The sequence below is a fragment of the Mustelus asterias genome (assembly GCF_964213995.1).
Source record: "Mustelus asterias chromosome 26 unlocalized genomic scaffold, sMusAst1.hap1.1 SUPER_26_unloc_20, whole genome shotgun sequence".
In the NCBI taxonomy this organism is placed as follows: domain Eukaryota; kingdom Metazoa; phylum Chordata; class Chondrichthyes; order Carcharhiniformes; family Triakidae; genus Mustelus; species Mustelus asterias.
Window position 1 is genome coordinate 859,392 of NW_027590088.1, and position 8,206 is coordinate 867,597.

Here is an 8,206-nt window from a genome sequence, read left to right on the forward strand (position 1 = left end):
ATAGTGACACAATCCCCAAGGATCACTCTAAATAGTGACACAATCCCCAAGGATCACTCTAAAGAGTGACACAGACCCAAAGATCACTCTAAATAGTGACACAATCCCCAAGGATCACTCTAAATAGTGACACAATCCCCAAGGATCACTCTAAATAGTGACACAATCCCCAAGGATCACTCTAAATAGTGACACAATCCCCAAGGATCACTCTAAATAGTGACACAATCCCCAAGAATCACTCTAAATAGTGACACAATCCCCAAGGATCACTCTAACTAGTGACACAATCCCGAAGGATCACTCTAAATAGTGACACAATCCCCAAGGATCACTCTAAATACTGACACAATCCCCAAGGGTCACTCTAAATAGTAACACAATACCCAAGGATCACTCTAAGTAGTGACACAATCCCCAAGGATCACTCTAAACAGTAACACAAACCCCAAGGATCACTGTAAATAGTGGCACAATCCCCAAGGATCACTCGAAATACCGACACAATCCCCAAGGATCACTCTAAATAGTGACACAATCACCAAGGATCACTCTAAATAGTAACACAGTCCCCAAGGATCACTCTAAATAGTGACACAACCCCAAGGATCACTCTAAATAGTGACACAATACCCAAGGAACACTCGACATAGTGACACAATCCTCAAGGATCACTCTAAATAAATAACACAATCCCCAAGGATCACAGTAAATATTGACACAATCCCCAAGGAACTCTCTAAATAGTGACACAATCCCCAAGGATCACTCGAAATAGTGACACAACCCACAAGGATCACTCTAAATAGTGACACAATTCACAAGGATCACTCTAAATACTGATACAATCCCCAAGATTCTCTCTAAACAGTGACACAATCCCCAAGGATCACTCTAAATAGTGACACAATCCCCAAGGATCTTCTCTAAATAGCGACACAATCCCCAAGGATCACTCAAAATAGTGACACAATCCCCAAGGATCACTCTAAATCGTGACGCAATCCCCAAGGATCACTCTCAATACTGACACAATCCCCAAGGATCAATCTAAATAGTGACACATTCCCCAAGGATCACTCTAAATAGTGACACAATCCACAAGGATCACTCTAAATAGTGACACAATCCCCAAGGATCACTCCAATAGTGACACAATCCCCAAGCATCACTCTAAATAGTGACACAATCCCCAAGGTCACTCTAAATATTGACACAATCCCCAAGGATCACTCTAATTAGTGACACAATCCCCAAAGGTCACTCCAAATAGTGACACAATCCCCAAGGATCACGCTAAATACTGACACAATCCCCAAGGATCAATCTAAATAGTGACACATTCCCCAAGGATCACTCCAATAGTGACACAATCCCCAGGGATCACTCTAAATAGTGACACAAACTCCAAGGATCTCTCAAAATAGTGAGACAAACCCCAAGGATCACTCTAAATAGTGACACAATCCAAAAGGATCACTCTAAGAAGTGACACAATCCCCAAGGATCATTCTAAATTGTGACACAATCCCCAAGAATCACACTAAATAGTGACACAATCCCCAAGAATCACCCCAGATAGTGACAGAATCCTCAAGGATCACTCTCAATAGCGACACAATCCCCAAGGATCACTCGAAATAGTGACACAATCCCCAAGGTTCACTCTAAATAGCGACACAATCCCCAAGGATCACTCTAAATAATGACACAATCCCCAAGGATAACTCTAAATAATGACACAATCCCCATGGATCAATCTAAAAACTGACACAAACCCCAAGAATCAATCTAAATAGTGACACAATCCCCAAGGTTCACACTAAACAGTCACCAACTCACGTACACACACCCTCAGCAACTCACGTACGCTCACACACACACTCTCACCAACCCGCGTACACTCACTCACACACCCTCACCAACTCGCGTACACTCACACACACACCCTCACCAACTCACGTGCACTCACACACACACCCTCACCAACTCACGTACACTCACACACACACCCTCACCAACTCACGTACACTCACACACACACCCTCACCAACTCACGTACACTCACACACACACCCTCACCAACTCACGTACACTCACACACACACCCCCACCAACTCACGTACACTTCCACACACACCCTCACCAACTCACGTACACTCATGCACAAACCCTCACCAACTCACGTACACTCACACACACACCCTCACCAACCCGCGTACACTCACTCACACACCCTCACCAACTCACGTACACTCACACACACAACCTCACCAACTCACGTACACTCACACACACCCTCACCAACTCACGTACACTCACACACACACCCTCACCAACTCACATACACTCACACACACACCCTCACCAACCCGCGGACACTCACTCACAAACCCTCACCAACTCACGTACACTCACACACACACCCTCACCAACCCGCGTACACTCACTCACAAACCCTCACCAACTTACGTACACTCACACACACACCCTCACCAACCCGCGTACACTCACTCACACACTCTCACCAACTCACGTACACTCACACACTCTCACCAACTCACGTACACTCACACACTCCCTCACCAACTCACGTACACTCACACACACGCTCACCAACTCACGTACACTCACACACACACCCTCACCAATTCACGTACACTCACACACAACCTCACCAACTCGCCTACTCTCACACACACACCCTCACCAACTGGCGTACACTCACATACACAACCTCACCAACCCGCGTACACTCACACACACCCTCACCAACTCGCGTGCTCTCACACACACACCCTCACCAACTCACGTACACTCACACACACACCCTCACCAACTCACGTACACTTACACACACTCCCTCACCTACTCACGGACACTCACACACACACCCTCACCAACTCACGTACACTCACACACCCTCACCAACTCGTGTACACTCACACACACACCCTCACCAACTCACGTAAACTCACACACCCTCACCAAATCACGTACACTCACACACACCCTCACCAACTCGCGTACACTCACACACAGACCCTCACCAATTCATGTATACTCACACACACACCCTCACCAACTCACGTACACTCAAACACACCCTCACCAACTCACGTACACTCACACACACACCCTCACCAACTCGTGTACACTCACACACACACCCTCACCAACTCACGTACACTCACACACACCCTCACCAACTCACGTACACTCACACACACACCCTCACCAACTCACGTACACACACACACACACACCCTCACCAACTCGCGTACACTTACACACACCCTCACCAACTCCCGTACACTCACACACAGACCCTCACCAATTCATGTACACTCACGCACACACCCTCACCAACTCACGTACACTCACACACACACCCTCACCAACTCACGTACACTCACACACACACCCTCACCAACTCACGTACACTCACACACACACACTCATCAATTCACGTACACTCACACACACACCCTCACAAACTCGCGTACACTCACACACAAACACCCTCACCAACTCATGTACACTCACACACACCCTCACCTACTCAGGTACATTCACACACACCCTCACCAACTCATGTACACTCACACACACACCCTCACCAACTCACGTACACACACACACACACCCTCACCAACTCACGTATACTCACACACACCCTCACCAACTCACGTACACTCACACACACCCTCTCCAACTCATGTACACTCACACACACACCCTCACCAACTCACGTACACTCCCACACACACCCTCACCAACTCACGTACACTCACACACACACCCTCACCAACTCATGTACACTCTCCCACACACACATTTACACAATATTACACACTCACACACTCTCTCGCACACACTTACACAAACTCACACTCTCACATCACTCACACACCCTCTCAAATGCACATTCAGGAATTTGTATATCCTCACTGTCCCAAACACACACTCTCTCACACACTCTCACACTCTCACACACTCACATTCTCTGGTACACACACTAACATACATGCGCACAATCACAAGCTGTCTCTCGTGGACACGCTCACAGACAGGCGCACTCTAATCTTCAATCTTCCATGACAAAAACACCCACAAACACAGACACTATCAAGCACTCTCAGACCTGACACAATCCGCACGCCCTCTGCCTCCCTGTGTCACACTCACACTCTCCCACACTCTCGCTCCCTCTGTCACACTCCCTCTCTTTATATACTGCATGCACCCACACACACAAAAACACACATGCAATCTCACACACTTGCACGCACACACGCTTGCACACTCACACTTCTCACACACTCTTTCACACAATCCCTCTGTAACATTCACTCCCTCCCTCACACTTTCCTCTCACAAACTCCCACTCCCACTCACTCCCTCCCTCTGCCCCACAACACAGCTTCTCTCAGGCCATTTCATATCACTGATCCTTCTCTCCCCACCTCTCACCCCTGCTCTTTATCTGAACCCACTTCTGTCTCTCTCACCCCACCCAATTCTCCCCCTCAGCCCATCTCTATTCTGTGTCTCTCACTCTCTCAGTCCACACGCACACCTCTCTCTCTCATTCGCATTGCATCTCCCACTCACCTCATTTGTCTTCCTCGACCTCTTACCCACTCTGTATCCATCTCTATCTCCACCCATTTTTCTCCCTCTCTCTCACCACAGTTCCCTCTTTCCTGTTGGACATTCTCCTCCATTTCTCTTGCCAATGTCATCACATCTTGTCTAAAGTGTGTGACCCAGAACAGGACACAATACTCCAGCTGATCTATTTAATGTGAACACAGCACCAGGTCCATTACGATGGAGCTGTCTTCCTCTGAGTTTCAGTTACTATTATGAACACCATTCCTCTCACAATATCTGCTTCCACACAATCCCTTCCACATTCGCAGGTCCTGTCTCTCTCTCTCTCTCTCCACATCTGGACCCATTTCCCTCCCCCCATAAGGTTGTGTATCAGATGTGGGGCCTGTATCAGTTGGTGTCTGTTCATTACTTGTCACAGTTAAATTTGCATATTTACTGCTCTAAGAGATGATGTGTTTGTATCTGCTGCAGGCTCTGAGGGTCTGAGGTTAAATAGTTCCAGATTATTGGTTAACATCATTTTACAATCTATGTTCACCCAGAACCCACTTAATTCACATCACTGAATGTCCACAGTTAAATACCACACAGAGAGAGAGAGACACGGTGACATTTGAAACTTCATTACTGAAACGTCACAGCCAAGTGACAGATATCACTGAAACAATGTGAGGTCGAGAGATGGGACTGATGGTGTTTGAGTGGACAGCATCTTTCCACTTGTTATTAGATGATAAATGTAATCAACAGAATCCAGTGTTTGGAAAGATTTAATTTTATCTAAAGATAATTATCCCTCACTGAACTCAATGTCGTAATCTGTTTGTTCAAATTTTTTTTTTAAATGTTGTTGCTCCCTCAGTGTCCCTGAGGTGATTCTGCAGTGTATATATTAAAGGCTTTGGGAATAGGTAACCTCAGAGTTTAAGACAGAGAGACTGCCAGCAGCTCGAAGGGACACATCACTTCACACTGAAGATGCATCGTCCAATCGACATGGCTGAGAAAATATTCTACCCAATCATTGCCATTATTGGTGTTCCTGGTGAGTGACTCTAACCATTGAGGTTGTGTAAATCTGTGTGTTCTGATTCTAAACTCTAAATGAAAATGCTCCATGCTGATCTCAGTGTCACTGTTATACTGAGACCAGGTGAAAGATGTAATTCACTTAAATCAAATTACTTGAAATATCTCTGTGGTTTTAATCCTTTTCATCAACTGACACAACCAACTCTTCACGTAATTCATAGGGTCAGGAATCAATGAAGTCATTGTATTTAGTGGAATCTTGTGTAATGTTAGATTGGATTTCAGTTACAGCGATCAACCTGAAATAAAATTTAGTGGGAGTAAGAATAAAATTACCCTTTGATTTTGGATCAGTAACCAGAGCGGAATATCTGACACAAGTTAACAAGTATTGCAGGATGTAGTTGTCAGTGTAGAATTATAATCATTGTGTCTTGTTGTTCACCAGAGTGGTATACCTGATTGAAGTATCCATCTATTTCTGGCACTATCTATCCGAGTCGAATTGTATTGTGATTGTAAAAAAGTACTGGAATGAAATAAGTTGGTTTAATTTCAATGATATATAATTTTTGTTGGGTGAGTGAGATCTCCATTCCATGGAGCTGTCTCTGTGTTTAATCTTTGGAATAGCTTGGAAATAGGAAGCGATTGGTTTTGTTCTAATGATGTTTTGTGGTCAGTGTGTGATGTGAAATGCCTCGGTAACTCGGTATGTATTGAAAAGAAACAGGTTTCAGCTAGTTCCTGATATTTAAACAACCCAATAACAGAGGGGCAATATTCTGTGATTTGTATTTCAAAAATGTTGTGATTTTCTCACATTTCTATTAATCTATAAATGAACTCCAATGTTTTCTTTTCCGCATTGTTATGGTTATATCTGAACTGTGTTGCTTCTGAAAGCGATTTGTGAATCTGATCACCTGAAGCCCTGAACTCCTCGAAAACATTCAGATACTTGATTTCTACAGAGTGATTGGGAAACATATTGTTCTGATCAGAATGAAGAACCTGACACTGAGCTGTGGTGAAATTAATTTCCAATTCCAATACCCAATTTGCAAGTTTATAATTTATTATGAATGTGTTATTGTGTTGAGTTGTATTCTTCCACTCTGCTCATTCTCATTCTCAGTTTGGATTGGTTGGTACATTTTGGATCTATAATATTGCTTCCCATTCCATGTTGTTGATGTAAATGGTGAAGGAAAGTGATCCCAGCGCTGATCCTTGTAGAAAACCACTTCCCACCTTCCAGCAATCAGAGTAAATCCCTTTAACTCCCACTGCCTGTGTTGTGTCTTTGTAACCAGCTTCTAGTCATTCTGCTGCTGGTCCTCTAACTCCACTTGCTCTGAGTTTACTGAAGTCTGTTAACTTACTGAAGGTATCTAGAAACGCCATGTGTCGGACATCGACCAGATCATTCCTGATAATTGGGAAAATTATTCAATGAAATCTGTCAAGAATGATCTTAATTTTGGAATATGTGCTGAATGCTCTTTATCACAGCCTGTGTTACTTGATGTATTTTGTTTACTCTTTTGAAGTTAGTTCATTTATTTCTTTATGTTGAGGTTGTGACTGGACAACTGCTCTTTGGGTTTTTTAAAATTTAATTTCTGTTTAAACTCAAAAAAGAACATAAACCTTCTATTGTTTTCCATTCCAGTGGGTAACTTCTGATGATCAGCTGCTTAAGAAGGCAGACATGACAATTTTCTTTATTAGCTGATGTATCGAAGATAGGAGCAGGGAGGTGATGATGGAGCTGTATGAAACACTCATTTGTCTTCAGCTCGAGGACTGTGAGGAGTTCTGGGGGCCTCACTAGACGGAGGATGTGATTGCTCTGGAAGGAACGCAAAGGAGATTCACCAGGATGTTTCCTGGGCAGCAGTGTTTCTGCAGTGAAGACAGGCTGGTTAGGCTGGGGTTGCTTTCCACAGAACAGTGAAGGCGGAGTGTGGACATCATTGAGATGTTCAAAATTATGAGGGACAAAGACAGGATAGTTAAGAAGAAACTTCTTCCCCTGAGCAGAGGGGTCAATGTCCAAGGTGTGTAGAGTAAAGTCAGCAGCAGGAGGGTTAGAGGGTTTATGAGGAAAATAAAATGTTCCTGTGTCATTTCAGAAATGCTGCTGGTCATCCTGCACAGCAAGATCCCACAATCACACTGCAATGTGGGAGCAGCCAGATTTAAAACACAATTGTAGGTGTGATTTGGTGAAAAGCTAAAACACGTCATCACAGATTGACCCTCAGTAACACAATCACTGTTTACAAATCCATCCTTTTGGGACGACCAAGGGATTGATTAAGGAAAGAAAAATAGAGTATGAAAGTAATCTACCGTGGAACATGACAACTGACTTCAAAAAATATCTATCGGTATGTAAAGAGAAACAGATTGACAAACTAGGACCTTTGCAGTCAGAAATGGGAGATACTCTAACGGGGACAAAGTAATAGCTGAGGAATTAAATTGAAGATTGCTTCGATCTTCAGAAAGGAAGACATGAATAATGTGCCAAAAGTTCTGAGAGGAA